Source organism: Dama dama, chromosome 3 (genome assembly GCF_033118175.1).
Source record: "Dama dama isolate Ldn47 chromosome 3, ASM3311817v1, whole genome shotgun sequence".
Taxonomy (NCBI): Eukaryota; Metazoa; Chordata; class Mammalia; order Artiodactyla; family Cervidae; genus Dama; species Dama dama.
Window position 1 is genome coordinate 49,765,336 of NC_083683.1, and position 20,491 is coordinate 49,785,826.

Below are 20,491 nucleotides of genomic sequence, written 5' to 3' on the forward strand. Positions count from 1 at the left end.
GCTGCTTTGTAAATTTCAATAAATTAAAATTTAGAAAGATTTGAAAATTTGGTACCTCATTTGCACCAACCACATTTCAAAGACTGAAATCACATGTAGCTACTGGTTTACACTTATCATCATAGGAGATGAATGCAAAACTAGGAAGTCAAGAGATACCTGAAGTAAACAGGCAAGTTTGGCCTTGGAGTACAAAATGAAGTAGGGCAAAGGCTAAAAGAGTTTTGCCAAGAGAACGCAACTGGTCATAGCAAAGACCCTCTTCTAACAACACAAGAGAAGACTCTACACATGGACATCACCAGATGGTCAATACCAAAATCAAATTGATTGTATTCTTTGCAGCTGAAGATGGAGAAGCTCTAAACAGTCAGGAAAAACAAGGCCGGGAGCTGAGCTGACTGTGGCTCAGATCATGAACTTCTTATTGCAAAATTCAGAGTTAAATTGAAGAAAGTAGGGAAAACCACTAGACCCTTCAGGTATGACCTAAGTCAAATCCCTTACAATTATACAGTGAAAGAGACAAATAGATTCAAGGGATTAGATCTGATAGACAGAGTGCCTGAAGAAATATGGACAGAGGTTCATAACACTGTACAAGAGGTGGTGATCAAAACCATCCCCAAGAAAAAAATGCACAAAGAGCAAAATGGTTGTCTGAGGAGGACTTTACGTAGCTGAGAAAAGAAGAGAAACAAAGGGAAGAAGAGAAAAGGAAAGATATGTCCATCTCAGTGCAGAGTTCCCAAGAACAGCAAAGAGAGATAAGAAAGTCTTTGTGAACAATGCAAAGAAATAGAGGAAAACAATAGAATGGGAAAGACCACAGGCCTCTTCAAGAAAATTAGAGATACCAAAGTAATATTTCATGCAAAGACAGGCACAATAAAGCACAGAGATGGTATAGACCTAAAGAAAGCAGAAGATATTAAAAAGAGGTGGCAAGAATACACAGAAGGACTATACAAAAAGATCTTAATGACCCAGATAACTACAAAGGTGTGATCACTCACCTAAAGCCAGATATCCTGGAGTGTGAAGTCAAGTGGACCTTAGGAAGCATCACCACAAACAAGGTTAGTGGAGGTGATGGAATTCTAGTTGAGTTATTTCAAATTCTAAAAGATGGTACTGTGAAAGTGCTGCACTCAATATGCCAGCAAATTTGGAAAACTCAGCAGTGGCCACAGGACTGGAAAAGGTCAGTTTTCATTCCAATCCCAAAGAACAGCAATGCCAAATAATATTCAAACTACCGTACAATTGCACCCACTCCACCTGCTTGCAAGATAATGCACAAAATTATTCAAGCTAAGCTTCAACAGTATGTGAACCAAGAACTTTCTGCATTTAGAAAAAGCAGAGGAACCAGAGAGCAAATTGCCAACATTCATTGGATCATCAAAAAAGCAAGAGAGTTCCAGAAAAATAGCTACTTCTGTTTCATTGACTATGCTAAAGTATTTGATTGTGTGGATCACAGCAAACTGTGGAAAATTCTTCAAGAGATGGAAATACCAGACCACCTTAACTGCCTCCTGCAAAACCTGCATGTAGGTCAAGAAGCAACAGCTAGAACTGGACATGGAACAATGGACTGGTTCAAAATTGGGAAAGGAGTACATCAAGGCTGTATATTGTCACCCTGCTTATATAACTTATATTCACAGTACAGCATGAGAAATACCCTGCTGGATGAAGCACAAGCTGGAATCAAGCTTGCTAGGCTTGATCAATCAAGCACAAGCACAAGCACAAGCACAAGCTGGAATCAAGATTGCTAGGAGAAATATCAATAACCTCAGGTATGCAGATAACACCACCCTTATGGCAGAAAGCAAAGAGGAACTAAGGAACTTCTTGATTAAGATGAAAGAGGAGAGTGAAAAAAGCTGGCTTAAAATTCAGCATTCCAAAAATGAAGATCATGGCCTCTGGTACCATTCAGTTCAGTTCAGTCGCTCAGTCGTGTCTGACTCTTTGTGACCCCATAAACCACAGCATGCCAGGCCTCCCTGTCCATCACCAACTCCTGGAGTCCACCCAAACACATGTCCATCAAGTAGGTGATGCCATCCAGCCATTTCATTCTCTGTCGTCCCCTTCTCCTCCTGCCCCCAATCCTTCCCAGCATTAGGATCTTTTCCAATGAGTCAACTCTTCACATGAGGTGGCCAAAGTATTGGAGTTTCAGCTTCAACATCAGTCCTTCCAATGAACTCCCAGGACTGATCTCCTTTAGGATGGACTGGTTGGATCTTCTTGCAGTCCAAGGGACTCTCAAGAGTCTTCTCCAACACCACAGTTCAAAACTGTAGTATGAAAAAAAGTGAAAGTGTTAGTAGCTGAGTTGTGTCTGACTCTTTGCAACCACATGGACTGTAGCCCACCAAGCTCTTCTGTTCATGGAATCCTCCAAGCAAGAATACTGGAGTGGGTAGCCATTCCTTTCTCTGGGGGATCTAGTGTGGGCTTATTTTTTGTTGAATCAATCAATAAATAAAATGTTTTATAGTGCACCTGATTACACTACTCCCAACTCACACCCCTTGATGAGGTAATTACTATACTTATTTTAAAGTTGAGAAAATGGAGGTTGTGAGAGTTAAATAACTTGTCCAGAAGACAAAATTTAAAAGGGTCTCGCTGGATCTCGCTGGCTCTACATCCCATGATCTTAAGCATGGATGTGACTGACTCCTGCAAGAGGAGATGAGATGAGGAGCTTGGAGAGGACTGGGAGGAAATCTGGCATTGGAGGATGAGCAAAGGAGGAAGAGTCTGAAAGACGGAGAGGAGCCTCCTGGAGGAGAGGGAGGCTTTCGGGAAGGAGGGAGTGGTGGAAGCTACAAAGGGGTCCAAATGTCAAGGAAAATGGAGCCTGAAAATTTCAAGTCAAGTTAGCCTTGAGGAGGCTGTCAAAGACTTTAGCAAAAATGATTTCAGTGAAGTGACTGGGAACCTACCTCTGAAGGCCAAAGGTAAAAGGGGAGGTGGATGTACACTTCTGCTGTGAGGGAGGAACAGCTCTGCAGTTGAAGGCAGTCACTACTGATTTATTTTCAAAATAGAGCGTTCTGAGCATAATATATTGATGAGAAGGGAGAGGTAGACATAAACAGTTCCTGAGCTGACGGAAGGAGATAAAATCCAGGGAAGAGATGGAGGGATGGCCCTGAATAATGGGAGGACCAATCTCTCTGGTTTAAGAGGAGGAAAGGGAGGGTGAGAAATGGGTCCAGGCAAACTAGAAGCAGGAGGCTGCCGCAACTTCTCCCCAGTGGTTTCTTTTCTCTGGGAAGCAGGAGACATCTTGTGCTATGAATAGAAAGTAAGAAGAAAAAAAAAATGTGGAAAGGGTATTTTCTTAAATTTACTTTTATTGAAGTATCGTTGCTTTACGTGTTGATTTCTACTGTACAACAGTGATTCTGTCATATTAGTACCTATATATACATATATGCACATTCTTTTCATATTCTTTCCCATTATGTTTATCACAGGATATTGGATGTAGTTCCCTGTGTAGGACCTTGTTGTTTATCCATTCTATATATAATAGTTTGCATCTGCCAATCCCAAATTCCCAACCTATCCCTCCCTCTTGGAAACCACAAGTCTGTTTTCTATGTCTGTGAATCTGTTTCTGTTTCTTAGACAAATTCATCTGTGTCATAGGTTAGATTTCACATATAAGTGATATCATATGATATTTTTCTTTCTCTGGAAAGGGTATTTTTTTTTAATTTTTTTAAATAAAAAATTTTTATTTTTATAATTTTTAATTTATTTTTAAATGTTTATAGTAGCATGCTTCCCTCATAGCTCAGTTGGTAAAGAATCCTCCTGCAAGGCAGGAGACCCTGGTTCAATCCCTGGGTCAGGAAGATCCCCTGGAGAAGGGAAAGGCTACCCACTCCAGTATTCTGGACTGGAGAATTCCATGGACTGTATAGTCCATGGGGTTGCAAAGACTCAGACAAGACTCAGTGACTTTGATTTACAATGTTAATTTCTGCTGTTCAGCAAAGTGAGTCAGCTATATGTTTACATATATCCCCTCTTTTTTGGATTTCCTTCCTTTAGGTCACAGAGCATTGAGTACAGGTCCCTGTGCTATATATTAGTTTCTCATTAGTTAACTACTTTATACATAGTATCAGTAGTGTATATATGTCAATCCCAACCTCCCAATATCCTCCTTTCCCCATTGGTATCCATATGTTTCTCTATGTCTGTGTCTCTATTTCTGCTTTGCAAATAAGATCATCTATACCATTTTTCTAGATTCCACATACATGCATTAATTTATGATATTTGTTTTTCTCTTTCTGACTAACTTCACTCTGTATAGTAATCTCTAGGCCCATCTACATCTTCACAATTGGTAGAACTTCATTCCTTTTAACGGTGAGCAATATTCAATTGTATATAGGTACCACGTCTTCTTTATCCATTCTTCTGTCGATTGACATTTAGGTTACTTCCATGTCCTGGCTATTATAAATAGTGCTGCAATGAAATTGGGGTGCATATATCTTTTTGAAGTATGGTTTTGTCTGGGTATATGGGGCTTCCCTGATGGCTCAGCAGGTAAAGAATCCACCTGCAATGCAGGAGATGCAGGAGACGCTGGTTCTAGCCCTGCGTCATGAAGATTCCCTGGGGGAGGAAATGGCAACCCACTCCAGTATTCTTGCCTGGAAAATTCTATGGACAGAGGAACCTAGTAAGTTGCAGTCCATGGGGTCACAAAGAGTCAGACATGACTGACCAACTGAGCACTGGTTATATGCCCAGGAGTGGGATTGCTGGGTGATATGGTAGTTCTATTTTTAGTTTTTTTAAAGAAACTCCATACTTTTAAAGAACCTTCATAGTGGCTGTATCCATTTACATTCCCACTGTATAAGAGGGTTCCCTGGAAAGGGTAATTTTTATTGTATATTGGAGTATAGTTTATTAACAATGCTGTGTTAGTCTCAGGTTACAGCAGAGTGATTTGATTATACGTATACATGGATCTATTCTTTGGAAAGAGTATTTTTAAAAAACAAGGCTTTATCTACATTTACATGTGCATAAACCCTCAAAACCCTGTTCCTAGTTCTCCTAAATCAGAAAGTCAAAATTTCCCTTTATCACAGTACCCTGAAGGAGTTAGACCTACAAAATGTTGAGAGAAAGGTACTCCAATCACCTGAAATGGACTAGACAGCTGACCCGGAAAGTAGGAATGGGGGGCAGCATGCAGGGACCCCATGGAAGCTGCACCCCATGAACTTCAAGTGACACCAGTCAGCAAGCATCCTGGAAGTGCCTGGATAATCTTGGACTTTAATTGAGCATTTAAGACGTCGGACTTTAGCATAAGAACCTGACCTCATTCCTCCTGTGAAAACTAAAAGCTGAAAGAAACAAACCTCCAGTAGAGAGCAGAAGAAAAATATAATCAATGTGACTGTTGCTTAACTAAACTTGTACCCGTTTTGCACCCTTCTTTTTGTTTTATGTATTCATTGAAAGTTTCCAACCTTCCACTTGTAGGTGCCTAAAATGCTGTTAGTGTACAAGGTTTGCTTAAAGTCTGAGAAACAAGCCCTTTGTGCTATAAAAACTCAGTTTGCTCTACCACCTGAGCTGGGAAAAACCTTTTCTTGCCTACCCTGTGTTTCTTTCCTGTCTGTCTCCTTTGCTACTCACACTGCACACTTCACCTCTGGTCACCAAGTATGTGGGGGTGTCTACTCACACCAAGCAGTTCTCCATGACACCAGCTGGGTGTCCTACAGCTGAATTCTGACTATGTCTACCTGGAGAGGAGGTCTGATCCCACATGCTAAGACCCCAGTCCCAGCAGACTGTCTCCCACCTGAGAGGGCTACAGCAAATTCAGATTGTCACCTGTGCTTCAACCAATAGGCTCCCAAAACCCGCTCAACTGGCTTGATTAATTTGCTTGAGTGGCTTGCAGAATTCAGGAAAACAGTTTACTACATGGACTGGTTTATTGCAAAAGGATATGATAAAAGATATAATGAACATCCAAATGGAAGAGATGCCTAGAGTGAGGTAAGTGGGAAGGGGTGTGGAACTCCTGTGCCCTCTCACTTCCACCCGTTCCCCAACGTGGAAGGTCTCCAAATCCCTTACTTTTGGAATTTTTACAGAGGATTCCTCATGTAGGCACAATTAATTCTTAACTCCATTTCCTGCCCCTCTCCTCTCTTTGGCGGATGGGGGGAGGGTTGAAAAATTCTAAGCTGCTAATCATGGTTTGGTCTTGCTGGTGGTCAGCCCCATCCTGTCACTTAGGAATTTATAAGGATTTCAGGAGCCCTATGTAGGGGTGTAATGAAAGACCAAATTTTAGAACACAAGATGCTCCTAGTACTTTTCTCGCCTAGGAAATTACAAGGGTTTTAGGAGCTCTGTGCCAGGAACTGGGGGCAGAGACCAACAAATACATTTTCTATTCTCTCATACCCTAAAAATCTTGTGTAGTGCTGTCCTAAATCACATTTTAAAAATCAAATTTAAGAACTTCCACCATCACTATGTAGGGACGAACTAGAAATACAACATTATTGAAAGGATTTTCATTTCCAATGGTAACTGCAGCCCTTGCTGTTTCTCTAAAATGTTTGTTCCACTTACACCACTATCCTCATAGCCTCTCACCTGACTCCCTCTCTTCCAGTGAGTCAATATTCTCCTCATCACATAACACTCTTAACAGTTCCTCTGCAGATCCCCCATGTCTTTATTTGCAAACACACTAACAATAAAACAGCATACTACCTTGGGCCCTCCAGAGCCCAGGGTAGTTCTACAAGGCAAAGTCACATCTTCCATGCTGTAGCCACATGCTGTTTGCCCAGGGCTGCCCAAAGCAAAAAGCTCAGTAAATATACAAAAGATTTTCACAGGCATCCAGGGAGAAAGTTGAATCCGTACTTTACACCACATACCCACAAAAAATCCAGATATATCAAAATTTACAAGAGAAAAATGAAATTATAAAAGAAATAAGAGGGAAAAAAACAGGAGAATGTCTTAAAAATCTCAAAGTAGAGAGGAACTTTTTAGATTTTTCCATAAAACCCAGAAACCACAAAAGTAGTGATTGATAGAGTCAGCCAAATAAAATTTCAAAAATTTTACATATAAGTTTTAAAATATCTTAAAATACCATGGGCAAGAGCAAAAGAAATTTTGCTTTACATCACAGACTAAGAGCTAATTTCTTCCATGAATAAGGAACTCTTAAAAATCAATTAGAAGATAAAATTTAAAGGGCAAAATACAGGAAGAGGTAGTCCATGGTAAAGGATAAACAAATGATTTAGGTGTATGAAAAGATGCATTGAACCATTAATAATAAAAGATACAAATTCAAGGTACAATAAGAGACCAGCATTCAGCAATCAGATAGACAAAAATCAAAATATTTGAAAATATTATGCTGGCAAGTATTTATAGAAACAGACACATTCCTGAGTTGGTGGTAGAAATATAAATTAACCTCTTGGAAGGCAAGTGACAATAATCACAAAAAATTGAAATTTTTTATATTGGTTAAACCAGTAGTTGACTCACAGATATTTTCCTTACAAATGTATTCCCACAGGTAAAAATGTATCTTTGTTATAATATCAAAGAATTGGAAACAATCTAAATGCCTTTCCATGGAAGACTGAGATTTTACTACACATTGAGATGGATAGCTCGCCAAGAGACATTTAAGGGGAAAAAGCATGGTTCAGAACGGTGTATAGATTATGCTACCATCTGTATACAAATAAAATATATACATATAATTATCACCTTCAGTTCAGTTCAGTTCAATCCCTCAGTTATGTCTGACTCTTTGTGACTCCATGGACTGCAGCATGCCAGGCCTCCCTGTCTATCACCAACTCCTGGAGTTTACCCGAACTCATGTCCATTGAGTCGGTGATGCCATCCAAACGTCCCATCCTCTGTCATCCCCTTCTCCTCTTGCCTTCAATCTTTTCCAGCATCAGGGTCTTTTCAAATGAGTCAGTTCTTTGTATCAGGTGGCCAAAGTTTTGGAGTTTTAGCTTCAGCATCAGTCCTTCCAATGAATATCCAGGACTGATTTCCTTTAGGATTGACTGGTTGGGTCTCCTTGCAGTCCAAGGGACTCTCAAGAGTCTTCTCCAGCACCACAGTTCAAAAGCATCAATTATTTGGTGCTCAGTTTTCTTTATAGTCCAACTCTCACATCCATACATGACTACTGGAAAAATCATAGCCTTGAATATACAGGACCTTTGTTGGCAAAGCAATGTCTCTGCTTTTTAATAAGCTGTCTAGGTTGGTCATAACTTTTCTTTCAAAGAGCAAGCATCTCTTAATTTCATGGCTGCAGTCACCATCTGCAGTGATTTTGGAGCCCCCCAAAAGTCTCACTGTTTCCACTGTTTCCCCATCTATTTGCCATGAAGTAATGGGACCAGATGCTGTGATCTTAGTTTTCTGAATGTTGAGTTTTAAGCCAACTTTTTCACTCTCCTTCACTTTCATCAAGAGGCTCTTTAGTTCTTTGCTTTCTGCCATAAGGGTGATGTCATCTGCATATCTGAGGTTATTGATATTTCTCCCGGCAATCTTGATTCCAACTTGTGCTTCATCCAGTCCAGCATTTCTCATGATGTACTCTGCACTTATCATCTTAGGAAAATATATATACATATATATGCATATGTTTGTAAATAAGTAACAGACCTCTAGAAGGATATATATTAAAAATGACAGTAATTGGGAGAGGAATTAAGATGGCTAGAAGATAAGGGAAAATTTTTTTATTCAACATCTCTATGTGGATATTTTGAACTTTTATTGAACTATAGTTGATGTATAATACTATAGAAGTTACAGGTATAAAATACAGTGATTCACAATTTTTTGCAAAAGAATCAGAGATCAAATTTCCAACATTTGCTGGATCATAGAAAAAGCAAGGGAATTCCAGAAAAACATCTACTTCTGCTTCATTGACAACACTAAAGCCTTTGACTCTGTGGGTCACAACAAACTTGGGAAATTCTTCAAGAGATGAGAATACCAGACCACCTGACCTGCTTCCTGAGAAACCTGTATGCAGGTCAAAAGCAACAGTTAGAACCAGACATGGAACAACAGACTGGTTCCAAATAGGAAAAGGAGTACATCAAGGCTACATGTTGTCACCCTGCTTGTTTAATTTATAAGAAGAGTACATCATGAGAAATGTACTGGGCTGGCTGAATCACAAATTGGAATCAAGATTGCTAGGAGAAATATCAATAACCTTAGATCTGCAGATGATACCGCTCTAATGGCAGAAAGCAAAGAGAAACTAAAGAGCCTCTTGATGAAGGTGAAAGAGGAGAGCGAACAAAGCTGGCTTAAAATTTAGCATTCAAAAAACTAAGATCATGGCATCTGGTACCATCACTTCACCGCAAATAGATGGGAAAAAGTGGAAACAGTGAGAGATTTTATTTTCTTGGGCTCCAAATCACTGCAGATGGTGACTACAGCCATGAAATTAAAAAACGCTTGCTCCTTGGAAGAAAAGCTATAACAAACCTAGACAGCATATTAAAAAACAGAGACACTGCTTTGCCAACAAAGGTCCATCTAGTCAAAGCTATGGTTTTTCCAGTAGTCATGTATGGATGTGAGAGTTGGACCATAAGAAGGCTACATATCAAAGAACTGATACTTTCAAACTGTGATGCTAGAGAAGACTCTTGAGAGCCCCTTGGACAGCAAGATCAAACCTGTCAATCCTAAAGCATATCAACCCTAAATATTCATTGGAAGGACTCATGCTGAAGTTGAAACTCCAATACTTTGACCACCTGATGTGAACAGCCAACTCATTAGAAAAGACCCTGATGCTGGGAAAGATTGAAGGCAGGAGAAAGGAATGACAGAGGATGAGATGTGGCACATCTTCTTTATCCATTCATCTGTAGATGAACACTTAGGTTGCTTCCATATCTTGGCAATTGGAGAAGGCAATGGCAACCCACTCCAGTATTCTTGCCTGGAGAATCCCAGGGACAGGGGAGCCTGGTGGGCTGCCATCTATGGGGTCGCACCGAGTCAGACACGACTGAAGTGACTTAGCAGCAGCAGCATATCTTGGCAATTGTAAATAACACTGCTGTGAACATTGGGATGCAGATATCGTTTCAAATTAGTAGTGGATTTTTTCAGATACAATGCCCAAGAGTGGAATTGCTGGGTCACATGGTAGTGCTATTTTTAGTTTTTTGAGAAGTATTCATATTGTTTTCCACCATGGCTGCACTAATTTACATTCCCACCATGTACAAGGGTTCCCTTTTCTCCACATCCTCCCCAACATTTGTTATTTGTGTTTGTTTTTTTGTTTATGATAGCCATTCTGAAAGGTGTTATACATCACTGTGACTTTTATATGCATTTCCCTGATGATAGCAATGTTGAGCATCTTTTCACATACCTGTTGGCCATATGCACATCCTCCCTGGGAAAATGTCTATGTAGGTCTTCTGCCTATTTTTTAATTGGTTTGTTTGGTTGTTTGATGTGGAGCTGTATGAGCTGTTTATACTTTTTGAATATTAACCCCCTGTTAGTCAAATCATTTGCAAATATTTCCCCCCATTCAGCAGGCTGTCTTTTTGTTTTGTCAATGGTTTCCTTTGCTGTGTAAGAGCTTTTAAGTTTAATTAGGTCCAATTTGTCTATTTTTGCTTGTATTTCCTCAGCTTTAGGAAACCAGTTCAAAAAAAATATATTGCTATATGTTTTGAATTCTTTGTAGGTGTTAAACCCCTGGAGAAGGGAATGGCTACCCACTCCAGTATTCTTGCCTGGAGAATTCCATAGACAGAGAGCCTAGTGGGCTATAATCCATGGGGTCGCAAAGTCAGACATGACTGAGCAGCTAACACTTTCGCTTTCAACCAATTTAAAATATCAATGTCCAGCAAACTAAACAAGAGTACTACCAACTCCCATAAACACAAAGCTCACTTAACACTGTATGAAACTATAGAAATTTTAATCAGTGATCCTATGGAATCACCTCTGAAAGATTAGAACCTAAATAATGGGACCCTGAAGTTCATTTCTAATTATGAATTCTGGCTGAACATCACAATTTAACATTCTTATAGGTGCAGAAAATACACACTCTCAGAGGCCAGTAGCCACACCACTCCTGGTGAGCAGAATTGTTTTAACAATCCAAGTAACTGACATGCCAGCCAAGAATGCTTCCTCACCAACCACCATTATGTGACTCTGTCTTAGTTCCCATCTTAATTGAAAATTAATTTTTTAATAATTCAAAATAAATATAATCACAAAAGGTAAAACAGTCAAAGGGAAAAACTTTCCCCCAAATTGTCCTGAATCAAACTAGGGAGCATTTCTTCTTCAAGGAAAAGCCAAAACGGCCTCTGAGTTATTTTTGAGTCTGATTAAAACCTCGCTCCCAAGACTGGACTTGTGGATTGCTTGTCATCACAGAAATCTGGCAGATTATGTTCAAGACAAGGATTAATGTGATCCCCAAGTAAACTTAACAATGACGCTCAACCACATTTACTCAAGTTGAATGATTTGGAGCACTGGTACACTGTTGTAAAACACAGTTGACGATTTATATAAGACAGAGAAGCAATTTTATTTCTTGTGCTTTCTCCTCTATCCTTTCTGACCAGTTACATTAGGAAGTGGCTGCTTCTCCTGGCAGCTCGGCTCTGTATCTCTACCCTTGGAGAAGTAGTTCCCTGGGCTTCAAATACCTAGAGGCTGGCTCCTTACAAAAGAACTTCCTTTTGGTAAGAGAGTTTGAAGAACATACTTTAGACCCTGCACTAAACATTAGTGTTAATCATTGTCAGAAAGGCAAGAGTAGAATGCAAATAGGTTGATGAGGTTAAATCCAAAGTTGCTTTAATAAAATTCAGTACCTTGGACTCTAGGTCTTATGTGAATAGTAAGGTCCCGGGTCTAGCACCCAGCACACACATGCGCCAAACAATTTCTCTTTCCATTACAAATCCAGTCTTACTGAGTGAGATATTACACTGCTTTTCTGTTCCCTCACCTGAAAGTTTAAGCCTTGACTACCTATATTAGGGCTGTAGTGAAATTCAGTTTACTGTGCCTAATGCCACATAAACTCTGGTAGAAGTAGCTCATAAAATAAATACATTTTTTAAGTTGTAGGCAAAAATAGAAAGCAGAAAACATGTAATTTCATCTATCACAAAATGTTATAACTAAAAAAATAACAATTCAACTATATTCACATATGTAGTAATTTTTTTCCTACCTTGCTTGCACATTTCCATTTTTTTCTGCCATAAAACAGGAAAAAATTATCTCTGGATACTTTCCAAAGTGGATGTTTTTTTTTTTTCCTTGTCTGGGCATACAGCCAATAAAGATTAAATTGGTGGGAGTCATTAAACATATGACCTTGGACAAGCACATTAACCCTTCAGGATGCCAATTTCCTCTTCCATAAATTAAGAAAACTGGATAAATAAGTCCTTCTGAAAGCACAAAATGTTCTGGAATTATCTAGGGACCATGTATCTTAGCCATTGGAATAGGGTCTATGAAACTACATTTTTTTAAGAACTCCCCAAGAGATTCTGATGCACACCAAGTTAGAGAATCTTTAAACCTGATGATCTCTAAGTCATTTCTGGCTCTCACAATTAGTAATTTTTATTAAAACATACTTGTTCTGTGCACATAGACAACTTCATAAACCACACAACTGTAACCATATACTTGCTTTGTTGTTGTTCAGTTGCTCAGTTGCGTCCAACTTTTTGTGACCCCAAGGACTGCAGCATGCCAGGCTTCCCTGTCCATCACCATCTCCTCAAACTCATGTCCATTGAGTCAATGATGCCATCCAACCATCTCACCCTCTTGTCATCCCCTTCTCCTCCTGCCCTCAATCTTTCCCAGCATCAGGGTCTTTTCCAGTGAATCGGCTCTTTGCATCAGGTGGCCAAAGTGCTGGAGCTTCAGCTTCAGCATCAATCCTTCCAATGAATAGTCAGGGTTGATTTCCTTTAGGATTGACTGGTTTGATTTCCTTACTATGCAAGGGACTCTCAAGAGTCTTTTCCAGAATCACATTTTTAAGGCATCAATTCTTTGGCATCAATACATGCCTTGAGGACCTTTTTTCTCCCTCTTCCTTTTCTTGTGTGGCTTCTTCTGCTGCCGTGCATCCTATTCTATTCATAACAGTCACCTTCCTAAAGGACCCCATATGAACATTCTACCCATGATCTCAATAAATTAAGCAAAAGCCTGCCTGGTTCCTCATTCTAGATTTGGGATGCTGAATCCAAAGTCTTAAATGTACTTTTTAATCTAACTGAAAATATAAATGATTTGCCAGTTCTCTGTGTCCTCTCATCCTGTCTCCCTTGCCATCCAAGTAACCTCATGTAAAAGCAATTGCTCCTTCGCCATCATGGTTGCCTTTACCTCTGTGTCTCCTGAGCCTGGCTCAGTGCTTGGCTGGCACAGGGTATTGCTGTTGACTGATTGGCTTTGTAAAAAGATATTTCAATCTTTGTCCCTGACTGTTTTGTGACTCTTAATGGGTCATTGTCTTTATTGAACAGATATGAGTAAAAAGGTCAGAGATGAATGAAGACTGCAAAAGAGATCGACAGCCAGAACCCAGAGTCTCCTATGATTCTCTGTCTCTCAATTCACAGGCAAAAGACTCTGAAACTGGACATTATGCGTATAATAAAAGGAAGAAGAAATAATAGCTCCTTTCAAAATAGGTAAATAGAATCCTACAAAGGATCAGACCCAAATCGAAATAAATACTATGTGGAATCTCATAAAAGCTCTTTTTTTTTTATTTAATTTGATTTAGTTTTGTTAAATTTTTGATTTGGCAAGAAATTAGTAAATATTTTACTGATAGGTGGATTATGTTCATGAGACTGAATTTGATTACTTTGGCAAATCTCTATGAATGGGAAATTGAGATATGACTTGTCACCCCACGTCCTCACATGTACTTGTAGTCCCTCTCCACGTTTTACTCTGTGCCCACCCAAATCACCCTGAGTCATAACCAGGTACGTGAGTGGACGTAACATTGCAATGCTCATCTCTGAGGTGCCAGGAAGGATGGTGCCAAAACCATCAAGTAAATGGACTGTGCTGCCTACACTGGCATCAGAAACCTGTATAACAGCTCTCCTACTCAGGTCTCTCTTCCGGTGCTGTTAATATATATTACACATTTTATCAAGAATTCAGCAAAAGACCCAAAGCTCAAAAGAGTATGGCTAGTGATAATGACCCACCCTCAGTTACCTAAAAAATCAGTACAGAGCCCACACATTGACCTGTTCTTGAGAACACTTCTGATACTATCACACATGCCAGATAGCTCTGCAGAAAAGACTGTCTTCAGGGACATCAGGCAAACCTCCTGACACGAACATGGCAATAAACATCAATCACCGTGGCACTTTTACGTCAGATCTTTGAACAAACTTGGAATATTATTGAGAGTCCTTTAGAGTCACACTTTCATCCTGTATCTATGAGTTGAGGTGACCACATCCAGGTTTGGGGTCAGAAGAGTCAGCAGAAGTACCATGGGAAGGGGGCTCTTCCACAGCCCTTTCTGGGGTCTTTTGGTGCCTTTGTCAAGTTATTTCCCTGTTCTTGAGATTATTCATATAAAATAGCAGATTCCTTCCTTTTTTCCAGATACACAATGAACCACACTATTCTCAGAACCTAGTGTAAATGGGTGTATATTCACAGCTTAGTCAGGAATACAGATCTTGGAATGTAAACATGTCTGAAATGTTTACTATAGTGAATCTATATTGTTTTGACAAATTTTCCAGAGTTGCTCAGTTGGTGTAGAAGTGTAAACTTTATCCTAGACAAAGCAAGAAAGTCAAGTAGTTACTGCCTGTGAGTTCTAAACATAAACAGCTAGGTTCTATTGTCGCTGGCCTCCACATCTGGAGAAATAAATCTAATGTAAACTAGTTCCCACCAATTTTTTTAAAGTTCCATAAGAGACATCAATATCTGGGACTAAAAAAAAAAAATACTAATTATTTTTATCAAAATAAAATAAATATTAGTTATAATATACTATTGACATACATTTGCATACACGGTCGCCAACCCTTCCATCAAATCACCGTTCACCCTGTTGTTCAAACCCAAAACTATTGTTAATAGTCTCCTTGGTTCCTTGCTTCCCACACCCAATCCACCATTAGCTCTAACATAAGATATATCCTGTTTCCCCACCTTTCCTCAGTTCCCTGGCCAATGTTCTGATCAGGGCCAAAATCATCCCTCTCCCGAACCACCACAATAGCTGCCAAAATTTATTTCTCAAATTTCCTCTTGCCTCCTCCAAGCCATGCTCCAATAACAACAAGAGAGACTGTTATGTAACTCAAACTTTTCATGGCTCTCCTTTACACTTAAGATAAAATTCAGGCTCCTTGGCCTGATTTTTCACAGTCAAGCCCATGTCTACATGTCCAACTCCATCACTTAACGCCCTCCCTGCCTCATGACCCTCCAGCCACTTTGGCTTTCACTCTGACCCTTCCACCCACCAAGCTCACCGTATTCTCTTTCACCAGTGCTTGAAAGGGCTAGATTCTGTCCATCATTCAGTTTTTTAGATCTCAACTCAATATCAGTGCTCCTAAAAAAAGCACTTCTGAACCATTCTTTCTGAAGTAGCATCTCAATCCCAGACTCTTATTTGCATCACCCTGAAATTCCCTCCATAGCAGTAATCATTCCTTCGACTGTCCTTAGCTAGAGAGAGCCAACACACCCAGGGTTACACCCCCTTCCTGTGGTCAGTCTGTATCCACTAATTGGTCCAGGCAACAGTAGAAGAAAGAGCCCATTCTCCACAATGAGGGATCTCTGAAGTCATCCCAGTCTCAGATCTCCCTGCAGAGTTGGCTGAGATTGTCCCTGAGTTGTCGACTAATTGCCCCCTACCTGATCCTACTTTCAGCCCCTCCCATCCACAGACAATGATCCCAAGAGGTCTTCAGAATAACTTCTTACCTGCTAATGGTTTCCTGAGTCAGCTTCTGGGATCCCAACCCATAACAGAATTGCTCATATTTTGCATATGTCTTGAAGATATAACCAACAAAATTTGCTGATAGATGTGATAGAGAGTGTGTGTGGGCGGCAGGGGGGGGGGGGGTGGCGGGAAGGGAGGCAAAAATAACAGCAAGATTTTTATCTTAAGCAACTGGAAAAACCAAGTTGCCATTTACTGTTATGGGTAACTCTGCAAGAAGAACATGTTGGGGATGGGGCTGGGACCCACTGTTTGTTTCTGTTCCAATCACAATGTCTATGAGGCACTGAAGAGGAGCATCAGGTAAGCCCTTGAATATGTGAGACTGGAGCTCAAGAGAGAGGTCAGGGCAGAAATAGAAATGTGGGAGTTGTTAGCATGCAGCAAGTGAGTGCTCACAACTGGATAAGAACACCTTTAGATCAAAAAAAAAAAAAATATCCACTATAGTTTTGGTCAGGGTTTCCAAAGTAAACTATCTGCATTATTATTATAGTATTTTTTAATTTTAAAATTTGTCATGAGATGTATACTGTCACTAATTAGCTATCTACCTTGAACCAGTCATTTACATAACTTACTGGCCTCTTTGTTTCTTCAGACATGTGGAGATAAATTATAATTATAACCTCCAACTTTAGGGGTTAATCTGAGGATCAAATGAGAAGGCAGATAGGAAGGCACTTTGAAGAGTTAAAACTTATTCTAATGAGACATTTTATTGCTGTTAAGCATTTTTTTAGAATATAGTTTCTTTGTCATTAGGAAAGAAAATGAGACAAGATTTAAATTAAACATCCATTGAATTTCATGCAGGGAGAAATAACAAATGAATCCAGGGACTTTCCTGGTAGTCCAGTGGCTAAAGACTCCATGTTCCCAACACAGGGGACCTGGGTTCAATCCCTGGTCAAGGAACTAGATCCCACATGCCACAACTAAGAGTTCGAATGTCAAAACTAAGACCCAGGGCAGCCAAATAAATAAATACTTTAAAAAAAAAAAGGGGGGGGGAAATGTATGGTATGTGTCTTTATCTTAATTATTTAATTAAACATAATATCCTCCAGATCCATCCATGTTGACACAAATGACAAGATTTCATTCTTTTTTATGGCTAAGTAATATTCCATTGTGTTCTTTATCCATTCATCTGTTGATGGGCACTTAGATTGCTTCCATATCTTGGCTATTATAAATAATGCTGCAGTAAGCATTGGAGTGCATTTACCTTTTCAAATCAGTGTTTTTATTTTCTTTGGATAAATCCCCAGGGGCAGAATTGTTAGATGTTATGGTAGTTCTATTTTTAATTTTTTTAGAAATCTTCATATTGTTTTCAGCAATGGCTTTACCAACTTACATTCCCACCAACAGTGTGCTATGGTTCTCTTTTCTCCACATCCTTACCAATACTTGTTATTTGTTGTCCTTTTGATGACAGTCACTCTGATCATTGTCAGCTGATATCTTATCGTGGTTTTTTATTTGTATGTCTATAGTAATTAGCAATGTTGAACATCTTTTCATGTGCCTATTATCCATCTGTATGTATTCTTTAGAAAAATATCTATTCAGGTCTTCTGCCCATTTCTTGATTGGGTTGTTTGGTTTTTGGTACTGAGTTATATGAGCAGTTTATATATGTTGGATATTAACCTCTTTTCAGTTACATCATTTGCAAAAAAAAATATCTCCCCATCTATAGGTTGTCTTTTCTATAGCCAAACCACCCTGAACATGCTTGGATCTCATCTGTAGGTTCTTTTTGTTTTGTTGATGATTTCCTTTGCTGTGAAAAAGCTTGTAAGTTTACTGATGTCTCATTTGTTTATTTTTGCTTTTGTTTCCCTGTCTGAGGAGACAGATTTAAAAGATGTATATATAAAGACAAATATCGAAGAGCATATTGCCCATGTTTTCTTCTAGGAATTTGTTGTAGATCTTACATTTAAATCTTTAATCCATTTTGAGCTTATATTTGTATATGGTATGAGAAAATATTTTAGTTTCATTCTTTTACACATAGTAATGCTGCCTGATTTTCCATTCACCAGTTATTTTAGAGAGACTATCTTTTTCCCATTGTATGGGCTTGCCTCATTTCTCATAGACTAATTGACTTTGTAAGTATGGATTTATTTCTGTGCTCTGTTCTGTTCCATTGATTTTATGTGTCTGTTTTTGTGATAGTACAATACTATTTTGATTACTATAACTTTGTAGTATAGTTTGAAGTCAAGGGGCATAATAACTCCAGCTTTCTTCTTTCTCAAGACTGCTTTGGCTATTCAAGATCTTTTGTGGTTGCATAAAAATTTGGGGATTAATTTGTTCTAGTTCAGTGAAAAATGCCATGAGTATTTTGACAGGGATTTCATTGAATCTGTAGATTTTTTTTAATAATATGGACACTGCAACAATATTAATTTTTCCATGAACACACACTGTCTTTTGATTTATTTATATCATCTTCAATTTCTTTCATCAACATCTTAAAGAGCTCAAAATACAGGTCTTTCATCTCCTGGGTTAAATTCATTCCTAGGTGCTTTATTCTTCTTGATTAGATTGTAAACCAGATTGTTTTCTTGAGTCCTTTCTGATAGTTCATTTTTAGTGTATAGACAAGCAACAGGTCTCCATTTATTAGTTTTGCATCCCATAACACTACTAAATTTATTAGTCCTAATAATTTTTTGGTAGAGCCTTTAGGGTTTTCTATATACAGTATCATGTCATTTGCAATTTAGTGATAGTTTTACCTCTTCCATTTCCATTTATACGTCTTTTATTCCTTTTCTTGTCTGATTGCTGTGACTCTGACTTATAATTCTATGTTAAATATAACTGATGAGACTAGGCATCCTAGTCTTGTTCCTGAATCTAGAGGAAAAGCTTCCAGCTTTTTATCACTGAGTATGTTAATTGAGATTTCTCATTAAAAAAATCTCAGCTATATTAAGTTGTGTTCACTCTATACCTACTTTATTGAGAGTTTTTATCATGAATCATGTTGAATCTTGTCAAATCCTTTTTCTGCATCTACTGTGATGGGATTTTTATCCTTCATTTTGTTTAGTGTAGTATATCACTTTGATTGATTTGTGGAATTCCTAAATTTTCCTACTTTTCCCCCTTTTAACATCTTTGTATGATTTTAAAGCTGGAAATAATTTCTGAAGAATCTTAATAAGCTATTAATTATTAATAAATATCTCCTGTTTCTTTGTGTATTCTTTTTAAGAATCTAACCTAAACATGCACATTTTTAGAGACTGTAAAACATAAGAACACTGCCAATTTTTTTTAAGAATACCTATTTAAAGTAATGTTTTAGGTCTTGTAGCTATTTTATGTTATTCCAGGTCATGTAAGTATGACATGAAAATGACTAATGAAAAGGGGTAGGTTGGTAAACAATTCATCTGGCTCATCTATGGAACTCTAGTCAAGTGACCCTGTCTGTCATCATGGGGTAACTCATTTTTCCTGGCTGGGCAGCAGTCAGTTTCCATGTCTGTAATACAAAGACTGTGAGGATTCAGAAAAATTTGTCCTCAACAGAGTACATACTTGAAAAACTTTGCTCGAGAAAACCCAGCACACAGTAGGTACCCAATGAATATTCAGTAAGTATATCAAACTGGTAAAAGTACTGACCAGACTCACAGACATCTTTAGTAATTAAACTTCTAAACAACTTAACAGTGCAAAGATACAGTTTCATAAAGTCACACTTATACTGAATTATACTTTTTCCACTGGATTCAAGGAAGAGTAGGAGGATGGAAACTAACTCTTAAATTATGAGTGTAAGGAAAAGAACCAGGAACACCTTTAGAAGCATCAAATCCAACAACAACTGGGTTATGCCAAAAAGTTCATTTGAGTTTTTCCTAAGATCCTAAGATCTTATGGAAAAACCCAAACGAACATTGTGGCCATCCCAATGCTTCTTTTAATAGAATCATAGAGTTTGGGGTTGTTTAAATGACAATTTCTTTTCATATTCCACAGTTGGATACTGAATGAACAAAGTCTGGCTTCTCCTCAGAATGAAACAGATTTCTCCCAGCCAGTGAACTCAGCCTACTTTCTCCTAGTGTAATTTTAGACTGCACAGGAAACACTCAAGACTGAAGAAGCCGGAATGTGACCTTTTACCTGTAATGATACTGGCAACACTGGCATGTGCCACCAGTGACGTGGACCAGAGCTGACAGGCACGCTTTGCTCAGCAAAGCTCCTTCTCATTTGACCTGCTCTCTATCCCTGTAGTTGCGCAATGTCCTACAATTACTTCGGACATCATTGATTTTAAAACAAGGCATACCA